A 22,612-nucleotide genomic window follows, 5' to 3' on the forward strand; every position below is an offset into this window, starting at 1 on the left:
CCTGGGACATACCTCGCAGTCACAACCTTCAGCTCCAGCACACTCTGCTTCTACAGCTCCCTTATCTACGTTTCTATATAACGAGTCCAGCTCACAGACAGCTAGTACACTGAGCACATTTTCAGATCAAAGACCTTATTAACGGAACAGAATGTGAGGAAGATAGGACCAGGTGATTGACAGTGATTCTACTGGAAATGGGAAAGGCTGCACAGCCCTTTCTGAAATGCAGATTTCCCAAGACTGTAAGACGTTGGGATCTGATGCTGTGTTTGGCCCATTAAATGGCTTTTTAGGCCGGAAGGGATGTCTTCAGAGTCTCACTTCACAGATCATAACATTTCACTGTTTAATTCCTCATTAAAGTAATAAGACTTCATTGTGCTGTATCATATCTAGATTAAAAAGGATTTTCAAGGAAAAGAAGAGTCTATAAAACTCCTAGATAAAGTTATTCCAGCAGTTATTTATCCTTGCTGTGAAAAAATATGCTCTTTTTGTTGCCTGAATTAATCTGGTTTTACTTTAGAGATTGAGTAGCATCGCGCTTTCGTTCACTAGATTGAATTGTCATCCCCTATCAGAAATGTCACTGTGTAGCAACTCTTAAACCACGATAAAGTAATGTGCTAACCTTCTCTTTGGCAAAATAAAAAGATTGAGCTTCTTCACTTCCACTGACAGGCAGCATGTCCAGACCTCTGATTCTGCTGGAAGGATTTCAGAGGTGTTTAAAATATCAGCACCACAAATGGACTCAGGCCTCAGCAGCAGTTTCACCAGTACAGAAGTCCCGTAACTCCTACTGGATATTTCTTCACTAGACTTATGTAGGTATCGCCCAATTTCCTTAGTCCCACACCGCCCATGGGTTGGTTTCCAGAGTGTCCTGAGTGCCCGACAGTTATGTACCATGATGCCCTGTTAGGGATGGCACCCATGGAAAAGAAGGGCCTGAAACACCTGAGTTGTAAGTACCATGAGGCACTCTTGATATCTCAGGTGGACACTGTCTTATGGAAAACTACATTGTACAGTCAGAAATACCTGAGCTAGCTTTTAAAAACTCCGCTGTGACAGCACTGAGCTCTATGCAGCTAAATTTATCTTGTTTCTTGGCAGTCTGCAGCATAGACATACTGGGTAAGATTCATCTGGCCAAGTGTAGACATATACATCTGAGCCAGACACCCTTGGCTCCTATATGGACATCTTATCTCAGAGTACGTGTTAGAAATAGATTACATGAGTCACACCTTAAAAGAGTCTACTTTTCTCTGCGGATCATACAGGGAACCTAGAATAGCTCAGAGGTAGGCACCTCCAGGCTGTAGTAAAGTTTGCCAAAATGAATCCCACCCACTCTGAGGAGAGATGAGAGACTCTCAAAAAAAACCCAGCAGAAATTTTCAGAAGTCTTGGTTTTGCCTTTTTCCTCTTCCCCCTTCCATTAGGCATGGTATGGAAACACTGAGAGTTTGAGGGAAAATTGAAAAGAAGTTTGAGTACTGTACGAGACTATTGGTACTGCTTCACTTCAAACCTTCATGTATTTAGAACTCCAGATCAATTTCTTTTATTTAAAAAATCTCTAGTGGAAAATTACAGTTTCACAAATAACTTTTCTTCTTGATTAAAACTAGCAGCCTTTTTTCTTTTCAATATTTAATAGTTTCTTCCCTTCTTTCTGTATAACTTAGAGATAGGACTGGAAAAATGTGAGTGAACACTTCAGTGTTTGCATTATGACACTAATGCAAGTCAGGGGTACTGCACTCAAGCTGGTGATATAATATCAAAGTTGTTGGAAATATATTTCTTTTTTATTATTCTTAGATTTGTTACCATGAAAGTCTTACACATGCCAAAAAAAAATTTAAATGGTCTTTTCATTTTTTTATATAAGGGTGAAGGTATATAAAGTAACTTACAATTTTCCATTGTGGCAACATTTGCACAACGGACTTAAATCACATCCACCTCTATGTTCACTAGATAAACCGACCCAGAGGCCAATTTCTCCTCTGTCAGACATAGATCAGGAGTATTGTGACCAGTTTCAATAGGAACAGCAGTACAATCATCTGTTCCTTGTTACTATCCCTACCAATTTCACCTTGGTTATTTCGGAGACTTTCCTGCTTCTCGTTTGATTTCGGCAAACAATAATAGTTATGCCTAACCTATTGCTTAGGAACTAGATACTAGATACTTGGTGAACTCAATAACTATTTCTGCAGATATCATAATGTCTTAATTTGTCTGTAGACATTATTAATTACAGTACATATTGTCATTAGGATTTGTAAAAAAAACTAAGAACTTAAAAACATACAAATCCTGGTAACACAACACTTCTGCTTCCAGCCTGTCCAGTGTCATAGTGATGAAATGGGCACAGTGTGTAAATGGTGCTCACAGCCTGAGATCCCAGAAGTTCCATGCTGCTTCTTCATTTCAGTGACTTATACTGTGAGAACAAAGTAATTGGGCAGGTAGAGCCCATGACGCCTGGAGGTAAGGTATTTCAAGACACAGTTCAAGAGATCTCAAATCACGTCCTCTGCTACATGTCGCCTCAATAAAAATACAGGAAATTAAGTCCTCATTTGTATTTGTTTCTTCCTTTTAGATAGTGAAAATGAATATTTTATACAAAAACCTGGTTATTTTAACCTCTTCCTGTGTTCTTCCCCTAGCCCTCCTGGGATGCAATAGTTTGAGAGAATCATGAAGACGTAGGCACAGAAATGCCATTCACTTGCCGATACCAATTATCCAGTGTGCTACTGATCTTAAAGTCGCACTAGATGAATGAATTGGAAGGGACTCAGAGATACGTTGCTGTCATGCTCCTTTTTTTTTTTTCAGATCCATTGGTTTTTCATGTGCAGTGTTCTCTCTTAATGGCCTATATAGTATCTACACCCGAGAGAAGTAATATTTTATCCTATACTACAACACTATTTCTCTTTTCCCGTCTTTGAAGAAGACAACTGAAAATGTTCCTTCTTTAAATGGTGACCAAAAATACAACAAATTCTCAATACTGCTCTAAAGGAAGTTAAACTAATGTTTTGCCTTTGAACTGGGATGGAACATTATTGGTCAAATTTTCATTTACTTTGGAGTATATTTAATATAAATTTCGGGGGGGGGTTTGTGTCTTTCTCAGCAGCTTTTTCAAGTTTCAGCAATGGAAAAGGTTAGCATGCAAAAACATAAAGTGCAGTATTTCTGAGCACACTAAATGAAATGCATCTTTCGCATCTTGCCAGAAAATTAATTATGCCAGAGAGAAAGGAAGCTTGTGTTATACAAGCTCTCAAAGATTTTTCCATGAAAAAAATCATGCCCACAATCAATAAAGACGTGATATGAAATCACATTGTTACAAAGGTTTTGTCCTCAGAATTTCCGACAAACGTAAATTTGAATTCCATGCTGTAAGATAATGCTGAATGCCTAAACCATAAATTATGGTGAGGTAGATTTCAAACAGAAGCACCTATAAAGTATTTAAGAAACAAGACTCCACAAATAATGCTGCATTATACGCATCCAACTTGTGTGGTAATAATACAATATTAATAACAGTGTGATGCAGGATCATTTACAGAGAAAAGAGCAAGAATCCCAAATAGATCTGAGTGAGACATGTATCCTCATGTATTTACATGAGTTAAAAAATACGTAAAATCTTAGCTAAGTAAATTACTGGGGGACTAGGAAGCATCACTTATATCTTTTCTTTGTCAAGTTGTAAAACTTTTTATGAGTTAAGTCTGAGTTTCCTCAGTCATTCTGTGATTCAGTGATTAGTATATAAGCATAGAGCAGTATTTAACTTTGTGATCATGTAACCGCACTTGCTGGCTGACATGGTTATTTCTGTTGTGGGATAGGTAAAATTCCATGGCACTGGGCTTTGTTAAGATACAATGACAATGTAATCCCTATTCTTTTCTTTATTTAACTCTTATTTTTCAATAGGCTCATACTGTGGCCACATTAATTATAATGGACATGATTAATGATAGTAATAATACTCATTATGTTGTGCATATATTAACGGCACACGCAGCACTTGTGTCCTGGCGTACAGTACACTGGAAATTCAGCTTGATTTTTGTGGGTTTTACTGCATCACAGCACTCCTCTTCCCCCCAGACAGACGAGGTCCTAGCATTACAGCACAAGTTTGTTTCAGAATCGGCACTAACTTGTATATTGGTTTTATAAATTATGAAGCTTAAGCATTTTCTCTTCACTTTCAGATTTTCAGTCCCCTTGACACTGGTCAACTCCTCAAAGTCCTGCCTGACAACGAGGTGGAACAACAGGCTGAACACAGGCATCCCGCTGGGAAACAGCAGCACCCCCATGACATACATCTGCCCTAAGTTTCTTCTAGCACATCATTATGGGACGACAAGACTAGTAGTCATAGACCAAGATTGCTATAAAAAATCTAATTTGATTTTACATACCAATCTTCCAGCTATTGCACGCATTCAGCAGGCCTAGTGCCATGATTTGGGAGCGTGCTTTTATGATGTAGATAGGAAATATTTTCCCAGGGTGTGAATCGTGCCATTTCTTTTATGGTTCAACATCTAGAAGTCAACAAAGCATTCCAGGATTTTATGTTCCTATGCTGGAAAAAAAAACCAACAGTTGAATATCTGCATCTTCTGTGAAGATTTTCCCCACAAGATGAAGTTTGAGAGCTTGTTCTCATGATGCAGAATAGCCTACTGCCATCTGTACTGTCATACATGCTCCCCCCTTCCCCAGGCAGCTCAGAGCCTGCGGAGAGAGTTAGACAGGAAAGTGGGGAACAGGAGCTGCTCCAAAAACTGAAAGAAAGACAAACCGGCAGGACAAAGCATCAAGCTGCACAGAGGAGAGCTTCATGTAACGGAGTCCTCTCGTCATCAAAAATTTTTCTTTGCAAATTCATAATTTCCCCAAGTTACCAATAGGTCCGTGTAAGGAAAAACAAACAAACAAACAAACAAAAAAAAACCCCAGCAAAATGTGTGGAAAAAGAAAAATCTGATATCATCCTTTCATCTAATGATCCTGAATGTTCAGTATCTCATATGAGCAGCATCTCTGAATGGACCAATTAAAACCCCTAAACAAATAATAAATGACTGTTATATGAGCACAGATCTGCTTCACATGTGCCACCTGGTATATATGAACATATTTCCATAAGGAAATTCATAAGGATTCGCTTCTGTCTCAACAGAGCCAGGGCAATGTAGGGAAGAGATGAGGTTTTAATGCAAGAAGTTAGGACTGGCTGTTCAGAGCAGTCCTGCTGTTAACTTTGCTCTAAACCGCACCTGAAGCATACAGCTATTGTACACACACATACAGAGGGCAGAGTGAGCTATGTGGGGTGCTTACTGCTGTAGGGCTGTCACGGACCTTCCCTAAGCTGCAGCATTTGGCATAGCTGTTGCAGCAATCCTGCACAATGCCTGCGTGTTTCTCAAAGTCCTTTTCCAAGTCTCTGTGTGATTTAACCGAGAGCCAATATTCTATTTCCACAATATTTTAAGTTAACGGCAAAACATTCTGGACATATCGTATTACTCTGGTCGTCTCTTCCCCCAGGGCTTCTCTGCCGCCTCTGACAGCTTCCTGATTGCAGCCTCTCCTCGCCCAGCAATGCCTCAAGTTTCATCATCCAAATTACTGTACTCTAAGTCCCCTGCAGTAACTGTGTTTATTTCCAATATCCCAACAGGAAGACCCCCATCAAGATGAGTCATTCTTATTTCCAAGGATGTTGTGCTGAGGCCACTCAGAGGAAGATGCAGCACCAGCAGCTTTGTATTAGCCTAGTGGGGGGAAAGAAACAGAGCCCTGCTTTCAGCTAGATTTCTTTCCAGCAATACAGATATTTTTTTCCAGAAATGATGAAAATTACAAACACTTACTCTAACAAAAGCCCCGTTGGAAGCACCAGAGTCCTGAAAACCTCGGGATGTGTGCCATGATATGTGGAAATGGGAACCGGCTACTTTGAACTTGCTACCGTCTGGACAGAAATCGATGCTTTGCTGTGAACTCCACAGATCTGCTGGGCCTCAGAACTGTTCATTCATGCGTTATTTTTTGGCAGCCTTCACCATTTCCACAGAATCATTGGCAGCAGCCTCGCTAGAGAGCAGGTAAGCCTGACCCTGCAACTTATCTACCACTATTAATCACAAACTGTTTTTTAACCGCTTCATAATAGTGATCATTCAGAGGTTTTGCAGGATGGTGTAACTCTGCTGCGGAATCTCACACATACAAATTCTCAGAAGAGTCAGGGTAATCCTTGCTTTCAACTCAAAAGAGCACAAGAAAAGCCTTTCTCCATGTTATTGCTGTAGCACAGATACAGCCAGCTCATGCAGACCTTCAAACAATACAGCTAGAATTGGGTCAAGATGTAGCAGAAGTCTGCAGTTTTGGTTTTAAATCAAGGATGGCTTTCCATCTCTAGTTCTGCTAACTTTGAACAAAATCCTTGCATATTACAAACAGATAACACAGGCTAGTTGCTGGACTGTCCTATCAAGCATCGTTCATTCTTCAGCTCTGGAAAGGTAGTCAAAAATAAACGAAGACCTGTGTATATAACCATACGAAGACCATGTTCCCAAAATTTTGAACATCAATGGAAAATTTGTCACTATATGCATGCATGCTTAGTTATGATACGATGTGGCTTTCCGGAGCCACTGCAGTTTGTCAGTGATGTATGAAATGAGGAATCACAGCCCAGTGCACAGAAAACATAAGAGACGCCACCCAACAAGTAGGCTGAATTTGCAAAGTGCTTCTGAAATTTTTGCACAGTCAGTCCCATGAACAGTGGGACAGCCAGGACAAGAGAGCACAGGACAGAATTTCAGAGACGCGGGGGGAAACATCTTCCGTCAGAGTCCACCTCACATACGTAAGTTTGAAAGCTGTCATTTTAATTGCAGACATTTGTTCTCTCTAGCTACTTTTCTTTTCCCTATTGGAATGAAAGTGGTGCCTGACAGGCTGTTTGGAAGATTAGGCATTTCTTTGTTTTTTTGCTCTTAATGTTCTCGCTGAATTTATTTATATCTTGGCTGGTTATTAGAACTTGTTCCATATGGTAATCTGGCAATGCCAAGCCAAGGATTTAAAATTAAAAAATAGGTTCTTTCAGCAAGACTTCCGTGACTTGGAAATTCACTCAAAAGTATTAAGACACAATTTAACCTAGCTTTTCAGAGGAGAATTGGGGAGAAATGTAGCCAGAGGGTAAATAGGAGGCTATATGAAAGACCGAAGTAGAAAGTTTTTTCATGTTGTTGGAAAGTGGCCCAAAAGCTCATTGTGTTGAAGACCTTTCATTAAAATCCTACTTCAACAAGAGAAAAGAAGACAGAAGATTTTCTGGATTGGAGGGTTTTCCAGTCTTCTGCTTCTGTAGGAAATCCTGGGAGGACAGCAAAAAGAAAACAATCCAGGAAGCAAACAACTTGGACCCAAAGTAGAAGATAGATACACGCCTGTATAACTGGAACGGAAAATACAAATAAATTACATGTTGGGTTTTTTTCAAGCAGAAGTAGAGAAAAGGCTGTTCTGCAATGCCAAGGGGACAGTGAGAAATGAGAAATTATATACATCTAGGCTACCTTGAAAACTATGCTTTACTGTGTCAAAGGAGGTAGCAATACCTCAATGCAGATTTTTGACCCATGCTTCAAAGGTGTCTGGATGAGAGCAGAACAAAAGTCTCAGATTCCCATTGGATGAGGGCGCTTTGGCTAGAAAAAAAGAATTTCCTGCTTTATAACTGGTTTGGAGTTTGGTTTACATCCCACCTTCAGCATTAATTTAAAAAGAGGAAACACACAAACAAAACACAGCAGAACAGAAAACAGATTTGCAAGTCCCACAGGCTTCTGAACAAGTACGTCACAATTTCCCCAGAGTATTCAGAACAGGACGGTGGTAGCACTGTAATACTATATCACATAGACAGTATCGGCAAGGGAAAGTTGCATTTTTATTACCAATAGATTAAAAAGTCTGAATTCAAAGAAAAAGTACTTCTTCCACAGACAAATTATTAAAAAACTCATTTCAGTGAAGACAACATTCTCTGTTCCTCAAATTCCAAACAATAGAGAGATATATTTAAGAGAACAGAAAAGCCTAATCAGTACAATCTTTGCCAAATTCTGACCAAAATTGTGCATGACTCAATATTATCACTAACAGTACGGTCAATACGACATTCAAGCAAGACTGATTTCAGCCAATAGGTTTGCTTTTTTGATTTCAGGGTATTATGTAAATCCAAATAAAAAACACATAGAAATCAAGTGTCCTGCAGATTTTGTTTCCATCTTGGCCACTGTGCAAAATACAGCCAGTACCATCAGCTAAAAATACAGGTATTACTGTACTGATAATGTTAAATCAAACTTTGATTTTCTTTTCCTCCCCTTACACTTAACAAACAAAGAATGAGTTTTTTACAAAATGACTCCTAAGAGGAGAGCTGACGCACACTGCCCTCAGTTTCAAGACTTTTAAAAAACATTCAGTCTTTTAAAGTCTAAAGTCCAAAGTCTAGTTTTAGACTGAGTTTTGAACCAAAGACGAGATTTGTGGTTTTTTACAGAAGTCTGTGAGAGCTGGTGAGCTTTTGGAGCCCAGGAAGCAACCAAAACTCCTCCAGGGAAGGGGGGCTGACACGCAGTGATGGGACATCATCTGGCTTGGCTACTGGGTTGCTGCTATCAACGAGACCCAGCCAAAGATCCCCAGATCCACCAGAGAGGTGAGGATCTGCTCTAGTCCTTGGGAACCCCCTCTGAGCTGCGCAGCAAGGAGGTGTTGGTCTTCCCCGCCCAGCATGCAGAGGAAGTGGTGCACCATGCACTGAGGAACAGCATTATGGTGGGTCAAATTGTTATGTCCCACCACTTGTCTGCACCTACACAATGACAGAGCCCTGAGGCATGTTTTCCCAGCAGCCAGTCCACTGGGAGCATGTCCTTCACTCTCGGATGAACCAAAGAGATGACTGCAGGGAGGTACGGAGAAGCTACACTGTTCTCAGGCAGTGAGAAGCCCTGGTGTAGGAAATGGCACAATCCCAAGTGGTGGTTGAAAACCAGCTCAATACCCCTGAAGAGAAAGCAGACAATACATTGATAAAACCATACCAGACAAGGCCAGCACGGTGACACTTCCCTGACTGCTGGGACCGGTCTCTTACCAGTGCTCAGCCCAATTTTATACTCTACATTTGAGAGGGGAAGTCTTCTGCTCTTCCCCTACTCCAGCAAAACCCATGTGATTTTCATGCCATACTAACTGATTTAATAGTTTTGGCTGGGAATAGAGTTAATTTTCTTCACAGTAGCTGGTATGGGGCTATGGTTTGGATTTGTGCTGAAAACAGTGTTGATAACACAGGGATATTTTAGTTACTGCTAAGCAGGGCTTACACAGAGTCAAGGCCTTTTCTGCTCCTCACACTGCCCCACCAGCGAGTAGGTTGGGGGTGCACAAGAAGTTGGAAGGGGACACCACTGGGACAGCTGATACCAACTGACCAAAGGGATATTCCATGCCATGTGACATCATGCTCAGCACATAAAGCTTTGGGAAGAAGAAGGAAGGGGAGGACAGTTGGAGTTACAGCTTTTGTCTTCCCAAGTAACCATTACGCGTGACGGAGCCCTGCTTTCCTGGAGATGGCTGAACGATGGGAAGCAGTGAATGAATTCCTTGTTTTGTTTTGCTTACGTGCACAGCTTTTGCTTTACTTATTAAACTGTCTTTATCTCAACCCATGAGTTTCCTCACTTTTACTCTTCTGATTCTCTCCCTCATCCCACCAGGGGAGAGTGAGCGAATGACTGCGTGGTCCTGGTTTGCCAGTTGGGTTAAACCACAACATACACCAATTACAAGAAAAACTCCTTACTTGTATGAAGACATACCTTTATATTTACAATAGTTTTCACTTTAAGACTGCACCGCAAACCAAGACACAATGAGTTTAACAATTACAGGTTTTTTTCTTGCAACAATTGAAGGTGAATGACCTTTGCTTCTTCAGTCTTTCATGCTGAGGACAAACCGAGAAGAACTCAAGGCAGGTGGGACCACAAACCCACAGATAAGATTCCTCTTTTCTCTACCCTGATCAATGCGAAGATCGCAGCCAAAGGCTATTGCGATATGGAAAAGACTGCAAACTTATTTCCAGTATTTCCTTTTTTCCCCCACATAAAATTTCTTTCTGAGACATACTTCCACACACGTTTTATAAAACTGTAATTGTAAAAGACATTACACTGTAAGATCATGACAGGGAATAATGGCACACCTGTGAAAATTCAATTTTCGTGTTAAGTATATGCTGCATTTTCTAGTTTCTTTCCTGATCCACTGCACAAGTTAGTATCTAGTGCTTGCCATCTCACATAATGATCAGTTTCCCATTTGCCACATCCCTTTACAGTGAATGCAATACTAATAGTGCCCTTATCCTTTCCAACAGAGCTCATTGCAGCAGTAAGAACACTCCAGGCAAAATAGGATTATCATAGTCTACATACACAGCACAGGACATGTAAGGTCAAAAGTTTCCCCTGATTATGGATAAGCCAGTTGAGATACCACCCACCTCATTTTTTGAAACTACTTAGCATTCTCTCTGCTATGGAGCTGACAATAAAAACTTTATGCACTGTAGTTATGGCCATAAGTGCTCTGTATTTTCTAGAATCAGATCCCAAGAGCATTAAGTTAGTCTAACAAAAAATGAATGACCAGCTTGAACTGCTGAGAGCATGGTTGGTGTATGAGCTAGCATTATAAGAGAACTTAGTAACACCAGCAGAGATTTCCCAGCTCTGCTCAAGGGTGCTGATCTCTCCGCAGAAGGAAACCACTCCTCCCTTCCTCCTCTACTCCCTTGTCTCATTTACATTACCCAGATTCCTAAAAAGATACACTTCGGTCTCAGAGTCAACCCTCCAACTAATCATTCCTTGATATAATTCACCAATAAGCACAGTTTACCTACTGACTGTGCTGCCATGATGCCTAGTTGCGCATTGCTGAAGATGGATTTACATATTTCTATTTGACACTGCTGATCAGGGAGGTCTCCTGCCAGCAACCGACACAGTGTTAGGAAGATATCTCTAGTACGTATTGTGGAGCTTGCTGAAGCACCTGCATGATTCTCCCAAGGAGGAGCACGCGGACTTTTCCCATCAGCTGAAAGAGGATGATGAAGAGGGAATGAGAGCAGCTCCTTCCAACTCCTCTGCACCCAGCCTGTCAAAGCCATGAGCAAGTGGGTCTGTGGGACAGTAGGGCTTTCCTTCCTGCCACAGAAAAAGAGACCGGGCCTTTGAACTTCATGGAGGAGCAGTGAAGAAAAAGGGAAGAGACTCAGGTGTAACCAGGTGTATGAAATGAAAAGTATCCAGGATGAGAGGTGTGGGACACAAAGCAATCACTGCCCATAGCTGTGTGCTATCTGGGGAAAAGGACTGAGAGGAATTTGTTTTATTACCCCATGACTTATCTGAGCCCAGGGAAAGACAGAGATGCTTCTGACATCGACTTCATTACTAGTGAAACTGCACAGGTCCTACTGTGGCTTGTTCACAGCACATCCCTGAGAGACACAACTCTGCCTCTCCACAGCCTGCATATGAATGAATTACAGGAAAAATTATGTGCTGCTCGGTCTTGTTCACTACTCCACAGGTACTAAAACCTTCTGCCTGGCTTGGAAAGAGAGCTGCAGTGCAGCACTCCTCTGTCCCTGCCCCACCTCCCCTCACTCCTCTGTGGGAAAAACCCTGCCGGCGAGGCATCCAGCCTTCCCAGAAGCACAGAGGAAACACCTTCGGAAACACCTTCAGAAACACCAGCAGAAAGCATCTAGATGCCACTTACAACCCCCTGCCTAACTAAGCTTTTGTTGTGACTTGTCTGCTCTGGAAGGGCTTAGCCTCCCCACGCTGCAGAAACTGGGTGGTGAGGGGGGAAGATAGACAAAGTGGTAAATCAGCAGACAAGATGGACACATCAACTGCTAAAAGCTGTAGCTTCCATACGCTAAAAAAGAAAAAAAAAAAAAAAGAGAGAGAAAGCTATCAAAGCAATATCAGCATGTAATCCTGATGACAGAGCATTACACTGGATACTGCACACAATTCCCTCCAGGAAGAGAGATAAAGGTTACAGGAGTAGTAAGTCCCTGCTGCAGGACTGCAGAAAAACCTCCAAGAGTATTTATTCATGGAAGGGTTTAAAAGACAGTGCCTATAGACCCTGGCACAGCTAGTATAGCCACACGCAGCAGACCCAGCCCTTCTGTGCTTTAGTATCAAAACAATGTCTGCGTAAGCCTAGAAAACCCTCAGATCCCATCCCATAGGGGACACTCAGACAAACCATAAAAGTGTGTCTGAACTATTTCTGGCTTCCCACATTTCTATGCTGCTCAGCATTCTTCCTGAGTCTACCCCAGATCTGCAAGTCCATACGTACATTTTCTGGAGGTCTGCAAAACACTTAGCCCTCTCAGAGCAAGCATAAAAAAACATGGGTTAAACTCCTGAAACTATTACAACTTAAACTGCTGGGCCAAAAAAAATTTAAATGGGCCACTGTCTGGATGGCCGGAACCCCAGGCATGCAAAGGTCACAGCAATGGAACAGAGGTCTCAGTGCAAAATGAAACTTCCTCACCTCATCTTTCAGTTCGTTCAAAACCTTCACCGCTTCTCAATCAGTAAAGGTTCCAAAAGCCACTCTCTATGTGAGTCACAGTGGCTGCTTCAGACACAGATACACGTGTGCGGGAGAACGCGTTGCAGCATGGGGGGCTGCAATCACAGTGAAAATGAGTAACATTCACAGGGGTCACAGAGCTGCAGCATGAAACAGTTCAGCAGTAATACATAAAGAGTTGCTGTTTTCTCCAGCGAGCATCACTTGGAGAAGTCTGGAGCCAATCACTGTCTTCAAGGAAAAAACATTCCTGTCTTGTCTCCAGTGAAAACACCATTATATCATTAGCCTGAAGGAGTAGGAAAGAATTCCCATAGCAAGAAATATTTTGGCTACACTGATCCACACCAACAGCCTAGTGGCTGTTAACGCTTTGTAGGTATCCTCGGGTAGGTTTCAAGTCTCCATTTTCTACTCCACAAGGCTCCCATCATCAACCCAGAACTGCCTTCCAGCGCTGTCGTCACACTTTCTCCCTCAGCACAGATGAATCTGCTACTCCCCTGATGAGTCTGTATTAGTATTCTCTCCCAAAATACAGACTAATTTAGATTGGAAAGGAGTTCATCTGGTCCACACACACCACCATCACCCCCCGCTTAACTACTGTCAATGGGACAGAACTGCAGGTAGAGACAGTTGATTTAAGACAAAAATTAAGAAAGAGGTGCGGGAACTATCAACAATTTTAAAATTAACTACCTACCTCTCAGGTTGTGAGAACTAGGAAATGACACACTTGCCACAGCAGCATGAGGACACAGCCTCCAGAAAGGAAAGCTGAGTTTGATACTGTCCTGCTTTCGGCTGGGATAGAGTTAACTTTCTTACTAGCAGCTGGTATAGTGCCATGTTTTGGGTATCAGATAAGAATTAATAAGATAATACAGTGATATTTTTAGCTGTTGCTAAGCAGTCAGGGTCTTTTCTGCTCCTCACACCACCCCGCCAGCAAGTGGGCTTGGGGGTGCACAAGAAGTTGGAAGGGGACACCACTGGGACAGCTGATACCAACTGACCAAAGGGATATTCCATGCCTTATGACATTATGCTCAGCATATAAAGCCGTGGAAAGAAGGAGGAAGGGGAGGACATTTGGAGTTACAGCTTTTGTCTTCCCAAGTAACCATTACGCGTGATGGAGCCCTGCTTTCCTGGAGATGGCTGAACACCTGCCTGCCGATGGGAAGCAGATAATGAATTCCTTGTTTTGCTTTACTCGCGTGCATGGCTTTTGCACTGCCTATTAAACTGTCTTTATCTCAACCCACGAGTTTTGCTTATTTTTCCAGTTCTCCTCCCCATCCCACTGGGGAGGGGGAGAAGTGAGCAAACAACTGCCAACAGTGGTTCTGGTTGCTGGCTGGGGTTAAACCATGACAGACGTCAAGCCCTGTGTGACTGATCCTTTGCTGTAGATGATCCCTCAGGACCGCTGCTGTTCCCTGTGATGCCTTGGGGCATTCTTGTACCCTGCTCAGCAAAGAAAAGTGCCCGCTGCTCCTCTCCAGGACTGCCTGGCGTTGAAAATCCTACAGGAAACCTCTTAGCTGACTTGTTTTCTCACAATCAGGGCACTCTGTCAAGACATTGTCTTTTGGTTGATTTTGTTGGTTTATTTATAAAAGATAAACACCTCGTGGGAAAGACAGGCAGGCAAAACACACATATATGTCCTTTCTCCATTTATTAAGAATAATGAAAAGCAAATAAATGCTTCGCTGGGAGAAGTAAATGTTCCAGCAGTCAAACATGATCTTATTCTGGTACTGTGTTTGTACACTAGTTGAGTCTCACAATGCGGTCTCAGCCACCTGGATGTTGTGTGCATCTGTATTTCTCTCTTCTTCCATATTTATGCATAACATATTTAAGATGGGGACAATGCTGTCACAGGAGAAAGCAGAAATTGCTCTTGTAAACACATCAGTAGTCATGGAATTTCAGACCCTTAAGAGAGAGTTGATCATTTCAATATGATAAACCAGCACACTCCCCAGTGGAAATGTATTTCTAGCATCACTAAGATACTGCATGTTCTTCCCACAGTTATTTTCTTTTGCATCTGTACACCTTGTTTTCTGTAGCCATTTCATCGTGAATGGAACGTCAGGTACCAGCTGTACATTGAGAGGGAAGCAATCCACGTAAGCCTTGTGTCACTTTCTTGTCTTGTTGCTGTAATTTTAGGAAGAGGAGGTGGTCAGCTTGTTTGCTTTATAGCAGACAGGAGAAGACTATAAGTATGAGCTACAAGCCTACCAGATTTTCTACAATATCCCAAGTTCAAAAGGAAGTGAATAATATAAAGAAATATATAGAATATCTTCGTCATTATAGATGGGAGGTGTGCTGAAGACTATTTGCTGGTCAATAATCAATAACCTCAAAAAGTGGTTGACTAAGACATTTATTTGTAAATTTCACAGAAGTGCCAGGGCTTTTAGAGAGCACTACAATGGACAGTTTGATCAATTCTGACATTAGAGGAAAATGCCACCCATTGTTTGTAAATGTGTGACCAAAAGCCCATTCAAGTTGCCGTAATATCTGGTGCAGTTCTGATATTGTACTCTAGGTAGCTGATAATCACATTTCTTCAAAAGTGATTACCAGGAGTTATCAGTACAGCTAGAGAGGGAAAACTTCCATTATGTGTCTTCAGAGGACAGTTACAACAGCCTGATGCCTGCCCTTCTTTCTTTCCCTTTACAAGACCACCCTCGGTAACACTCCTTTTTCTCTCTTTGTCATTTTCCAGTGAAAGACACCCCTAAAGCCTTTTTAGTTTATTCCAGTAATCTTAGAACCATCTTTACCTTGACCTAACGGCTGTCCCTCTTTGTGAACTGTTCCAATTTAACATTCCCTTAAACTAGACCATCAGTCCTTCTTGAAACACTTACCGTCTGCACACACAAATTTGTCATAGCTGCGCAAAGAGGCCACAGCCTCAGCCCAGCAGCTACAGGAAGCTGGCTGACTTTCTTTCTCACCATAACCATGTATTGGCAACACCACTAAGTTCTTCACATCATCCATAATATGCATGGCATTAGTGGGGGGTCTCGACATAATTTCTCAATGCAACTTCTCACGGCAACAGCCTGTCTCTTGAAGATGACTACTATTGCAGTATTTGCTTTCTGGATAGGAAATAAACCTACTTGAATCATAAGGAGAAAGAATTAAAATCCACCTAAGAAAATTATTTTTGTTTGAGTAAGTAGCACCAATTGTGTGAGTTTCCATGCATACATACAGTCTAATACACACACGCAGGAGGAAGCTTTAGTAAGCTGAAGACTGTCACTGTTACAGAAACTGCAGTGAAGTCCTAAAAGGTACAGAATTCCACAGTTTATTTTCTCTCCCGATTTCAGTCACAGGCCCTATAATACTGATCTTGTCCCTGTACTTCCAGTTGTTGTAGATGGTGGGTGACTAAGTTTTAATTCATAACCATTTATGCTAACATGTGTTGAGACAAATCTGTAAAGGTAAATTGAGTGCATTCATTTAAGTCTCAAACATCAAAGAAACTAAGATAAACCTTAAGCATATTGCTTTTCAAAAACTAATTTTAAAACCAGTCTCATATTTTTGATCATTCTGAGCTGGAAGTAACTCAAATCATTCTCTCTTCGTCTAACCTTCAGCCTTGCTCCCTATCCTTCCTATCTGCTGAATGAGAAAGGAGACCGGCAGATCGATTACTTGAAGTCTGTTGTAAAAATGGCTGCATGCATTTTATAAGATTCATATTTGTAACGGAGGATGATCAGTACAGATATATATCATGTAGTGAGGATGTAGCAGAAAGATTCATTTTTGGAAATCAGCCTGACGGATAAGGTATGTAAATACTGCCAATACATCAAACACTATCCTGCAGAGTAAGATAGGCAAGGCCTTTTGCACACCCATGAGCAATACCTAGTCCCGACCTGGCTGAAGAAGCGAAGATGACACCACATCCAAATAATGCTGTAATTGCCATTTCCAGTCCCACCTTTCTTCAAAGAGATAAGCAAAGCACAGTTCACAGTTCAAAGACTGTCTAAGGTCTGAACAGGGTTTTGACCCACTCCTTTCCAGCTCAACTGTTGCCATTTTCTTTGCCAAAGATCTCTCTTCAAAATGTGCTCTTCTGCACTGATATAGTCCAGCTCCCGTGTTCCCTATAAGCCAGGCAAGTTTGAGAATCCTTTTAAATTTAGAAATCCCACAATGCAAATGTAATTTCAACCAATTTTTTGAAGCCTTATTATTTTTTTCCTTGGGATTCTTAGTGTCTTTGCACTGCTGTGCATTTCATGCTGTCCTAACAGATAGATAGTTAAAAGGAAGGCCAACTGTTTAAAAAAAAAAGAAAAAAAAAAGAGGGGGGGTGAAAACTGTACAACAAAGTAACTACAAATGGGGCACTGCTGTAGAATTCAGTTTTCGAGACACAGGAGCAAGGGAATAAATCAAATAACTCAGACTGTCCAAGGCAATATGACGGAGCGTGGAATTTTTGGCACGTAACAGTCTCATGATGAATGAAAACACAAACAAAAATCAATGGCTGAGTTGCTCAAAGAACAAATTTTCCCTCGCAGTAAAAAGACTTGAATACTGGCTGCCAGCCTAATTTCATTAGGAAATGCATTCCAATTAATGGAAGCTCTGCAAACAAGAGATAATTACTAAGGCAAGACAGAGGAAAGGCCTTACAGCCTTCCACCTTCTCCTCTTTGGTTGCAGCTTGCCCTTCTCTCCTTCCAATTCATTTAAGGTATGCGTTGTTGGGTTTCTGCAAGTGTATTTCCCAGCCCTCCCCTGCCATTCCTGCTGCACAGGACTCTCCTTGCCTGCTCCTGACATTGGCCTTGTCCCCCACCCACACTACACAAGGTGAAGTTTCCCATGCTGGGGAGGGATGTGTTTGTTCTCACATCTCAGTGTCTGAATGCCAGTTGTGCCATTATTCCTGTGCTCCTTGTTTATATTCGTTTTGATGCTACATTTCCTGTGCCAAATTAACTACTGGCACAGACAGGTGCCTAAAATCAAAGTTGCGCCTGCTTATGCTCTGGTGGATTTTCATGGAAATCATTTCCATGATTTCATTTCCCAGGAAAACAGCAATTATGTAACCTCGGTAGAAACAGATGCCAACAATATTAAACCCTCGCAACTGCACTCCTTTTACCCCAAGGGCTTCTTTCAATGGGAGGATGGAAAGTTTCTTAAAACCAAACAAGCAACACACCCCTTTTGTTTTAACAGACGTGCTTCCTTATTCTATCTGCACGTAGGCAGAAACTTGAGACATTGTGCCTCCCTCACATCGTCCCCTCAAACACTATGTGCTTACGAAGTGGCTTCGCCACATCTCTCTCGCAATCGATACTGTCCTTGACCCAGAGGACACTGGGCATCCCATCATGATGGCTTGCACAGTAGTGCCTTCTACAAAGCCCAGTGGTGAGGATGTGTCATCCCCGAAGTCCCACCACTGTGCACCAGAGGATGCTGCTGCCAGGGACAAGGATACTTCGCAGGAGCTGCATCCTGCTTGGGCTTCTTCACCCTGCAGCTCTGCTAAAAAAAGTTCAGTTACGTCCATTCATCCAACAAATAAATCCCAAATGACTGCAGCTCCATTCTCTTGCTCGCTCTCTGATGTCCAGCACAAGATGAGTGTCTGCAGTCCCACCAACTGCGATGCCAGCTCACATGGGCCACCGTCAGGGCCACCACCTAGCTCTGAGATCCAGCCGCAGCAGCCAAGGGCTCAGCACTAACAGTCCTATCCAGGGAGGGTACCACCAGCACCGGGCTCCCTGCCATCGTCTGGGCTGCCATGAGCTAGCTTGGGTATGGAAACATACGGGCAAAGTCTATAAAAAACAAATCATCAGCAACAAAAGCATGGAGGCAACTCTGCTACTTCTGGAGACCTAAATCTCAGTAGGTCATCCACTTAATCGTCTTTTTACATCTCACATACTTCTTCAAACACCTCAAGCGTCTGTCCACAGCCACCACATGGCATTACATACTTACAATAGCTTCGCTAACAGGCAAAAAAGAAAGAGTAAGCAGAGAAAAAGTACTGCGTTTGTGGCAAGGGATAAAAGCCTAATTTATCAATGGTAATAGCTTGAGTCACTGATTAAAAAAAAAAAAAAAAAAAAAAAAGACCAAAAAATCAGACTATATCACAGAAAGCAGTAGTAATATGTTAACTATTGTGAAGCCAGACGATGCCTGTTTCTAGAGGCCGATCGGCTCTGTGTGCATTTTAGACATGGTATTATAGATGTGGTATTTCCAGCTCTGTAGTTCTGAAGTGTTGGGTCAGACGTGTAATATATCTTTCTCTCCCATTGTGGCGATACGAGATCGTCATTTTAAAGGTCTTCCCTGGCATGGCTGCCAAGCTGTTTGTCTGAGCTGCAGTGGTATTTTTGGAGACAAAGACTTGGACGCAGTGCGGGACAGGTGGCCTGGCAGCAGTGGTAGGAAGCTATCAAACCGCGCAGCGTACATTTCAAAACACAAACCAGAGGGAGAGGAGATAAATCATTTACTGTATTTAACTTAGCATATTGCTAATTTTTGTGACTCATATAGTCTTGCGGAAGACTCCCTGGCCAGGATAAGCCAACTTTGAAGGAAAGACAATGTAAAGTTTACGGACTGTCATGCATTTACAAAGTTAGTGTGCATAAACGCGTAGAGGCAGCAGTGAAAGCAACAAAATTAAAGCTGGAGAAGAACTGGTATCGCCCCATCTCCCTTCACTCTCCCTGGGTTTCAGGACCTTCCTATGCTTCATTGGTCAAAATTAAACCCACACCATCCTCTGAAGGCCAGCACAAAGAGGCAACAGCCAGCAAAAACATCAGTACTTTGCACTCCACCTGAAGTGTCTGTCCATAGCGCTGCTGCTGGCCTTCCCAGGCCAAGCAAGAAGCAAACCCCCACATGCTTCCAGTGGCAGAGCAGGACACCTGCCACTATGTCACCAGGTCACTCGGCCAGAGCTTGTGTGCACCCGCAGTGCAGTCGAGCTGCAGGCAGCCCTGACCAGCAGCCAGACGCACAGAGGAACTCCTGTACATTCCCAGTAGGACCGAGACTGCAAGAAAGCCAGGGCTCAGTGGAAAATGTCTCGCGTAGCACCTCTCAGCATTTCTTGCCCAGGCCCTGAGCACCGCTACCACAGCAACTTGTACGTCCCACACATGGCCACCCTCTTACTGAAGGTCTCCTCAGCAGCAGGCAGGGAAAAGGCTTCTGACTGGATTAAAAATGCAGCCATGGCTGCCTTGTGAAAGGGATCCTTCTGTTTCTGGGATACTTACAGCCTCTGACCCAGCGTGTCACTAGGTATGTACTTGTCGTGTGCCGAGGGCTGTCAGGCACATCTGGCTGGACCACATGTGGTGTGAGATTTGCAAATCGCAGGCACAGTGCACCTGGTTTTCCCTCCCACCTCAATTCAAGTTGAAAAATTCCCAAATAGGGCCTCCCTGGGAAGACTGCACTGCATGGCTATTCTTTTGAAGGTAGTTAGTTTTAATCCAGGTACCAAGAGCTACGCTAATTCCGTGCTCTTCATTTTATGCTGGAGTCCTTGAGAAACAGGATTGTCTGAACATTGGCACTTTTTTCCCCACACTTTTAAACATGCAGGCTGCTTTCAGCCAAGTTCGACAAAGGGACAGGTGTCACCAAGCTACCAAAATCCAACAAGCTTTAAGACAGACGCGGCCAGGCAGGCAAGGGAGGCCCGAATCAGTGCCTCTGTACAAGAAAAAATAATCCCATTAAAACAACCACAATGTCAGATACTGGAGTGCTCACGGGGCGGACAGATTTTATTGCAGCTCAGCAGTGCGTAAAGCTTCAGGCAGACCTCATCACTACTTAGTCACAGGGCAATGCAAATACAAGACCCAACACTATGAAAACAATCTTGCGCAGAACTGCCCCCATCTCACAGAACGATTCATGACAAAAATTAGGATGTCACACAATACTGCATGCCTTACAGCAATTGAAATTATCTTTACCAGCCAAACTTACAAAAAAAGTCATCAGCTATACTTGGTTAGACATTTTCCCCACATCCTTCACTAATTTATGTTGTATTCATACATTTACTGATTGTGCTCTCCCTCCTTCACCCCACGCATCATGACCTGGACCAGAATGGACACCAGAATAACCTGCTATCGTTTCCAGGGTCATCACAACAAGTGTGCCCTTGCATTTCTCATCCTTTTATTGCAAAAATACACTGTTCCCATGCCTGGTTCTCTCTGCCATCTGAGTCAGGAGAATGAATCATCAAAAATGCTATTGTCAAATGCTTTCTATGAATTATGTTCTGCACTGCAGTGGTTTGCTCTGCTCAGTATTCTCGATTTAGATTATTGGTATTTCTCCTCGGGATCACTTTTAAAAACCATTGAAACAAAGTCTGATTGTCTCCAAAAGGGGGCAGCCCATTTTAAGTCTTGTTTTTAATGGGCACAAAAATGAAAGTATAAACCAGTTTATTAGGAGACTAATGTGGAAAAGGTCACTGTAGGTAACAATGCATTTTGTCCAGAAAACCTTTTGATAAGAATGGGAGATATATTATATTTAGGTACTATATAACTCAGCAACATCTAATCAGTGGGATACCAGTAAACTTCAGGAACATACGTGTACCAACACACAATCTTAAGAAGCACCATTCCCATCAGCTATATATCTATTACTGTATTTCTCACAGTCCAGCTTCATTTCAAGGGCAATAAGAACACAGTCTTTAGAATTTGTTATCATCGGGTACCTGAGGTACAGAAGAGAAGCAAGTGTTGCTGATCTTTGGTGTACACCTTTATCCTATTAATATTCTTTAGCAATTACAGGCAATTAAGAATTATGTGTGGGTTTTAATCTCTCCAACCCTGACTGGGATGGGAACTGAAGGTGCTGAGTGACCTAACTGAACCAAATCTGTGCTTTGTACAAACCATGCAGACACCAAAAACAGACATCCCTACTCACTATTTCAATGGGGAAAAATATAAAAGAACAAGACTGTAAAAAATGCAGAATCTAGAAAGTAAAACTAGATAGTTTCAGTCTAGAAATAAGGCATGCGGTTTGAACAGTGAGAACTTATGAAATGAGAGGTCCAGAACAGCAGAAGCCAAAGGATATCTGTCAATTAATCCTTCTTCGAAGCTAGTATCCCTTTCTAAAGATTTAAACTTTTTAAAAGACTTTGTAAGGTTGCATGCCTATAAGAGATAATTCATCCCACAAACAGAAAGTTATTCCAGTTATTTTCAATTGCATTGGGTTTCACCAGAATACGTAGTCATCGCATTGCTCTCCAAAAGCTTTTATTAGATCCACCATCATTTGCCACTGTCATATCAAAGCTAGATGACTTTCTGGCAATAGAGAGAGTCAGACGCAAGAAGCCCTGGGTCTCTTTCACGCTGAAAGGCAGACTACGGTGCCTTCCCATCTTAGTGTCTATGGAAGGTCCTCATCACCACTTCTTATGCTTAACCAGCTATTAAAAGTAGGTCTTAAGGAAAATGGCTTCCTAAGATAATTAACTATTCCTTTAAACAATATACCATCTTTAGCTTGTCAGGGAAGAAAAAAATTACCTACCAAACTCCACCAATGCTAATTTTTTTATAAAGACACTGAAACCGAAAATATATTATGAGAAAATAATTATACTAGGCCTTAGGAATGTAAAAACTGGAAAAATCAAAAG

General features: G+C 42.1%; 1 long non-coding RNA gene across 2 annotated transcripts in view; it reads right to left on the reverse strand.

The window, feature by feature from the left end:
* LOC134519230 (uncharacterized) overlaps positions 1-22,612 on the reverse strand; it is a 241,200-nt gene that overhangs the window by 204,514 nt on the left and 14,074 nt on the right. The gene's annotated exons all lie outside the window — the stretch shown is intronic.

Source organism: Chroicocephalus ridibundus, chromosome 1 (assembly GCF_963924245.1).
Source record: "Chroicocephalus ridibundus chromosome 1, bChrRid1.1, whole genome shotgun sequence".
NCBI classification, from domain to species: Eukaryota; Metazoa; Chordata; class Aves; order Charadriiformes; family Laridae; genus Chroicocephalus; species Chroicocephalus ridibundus.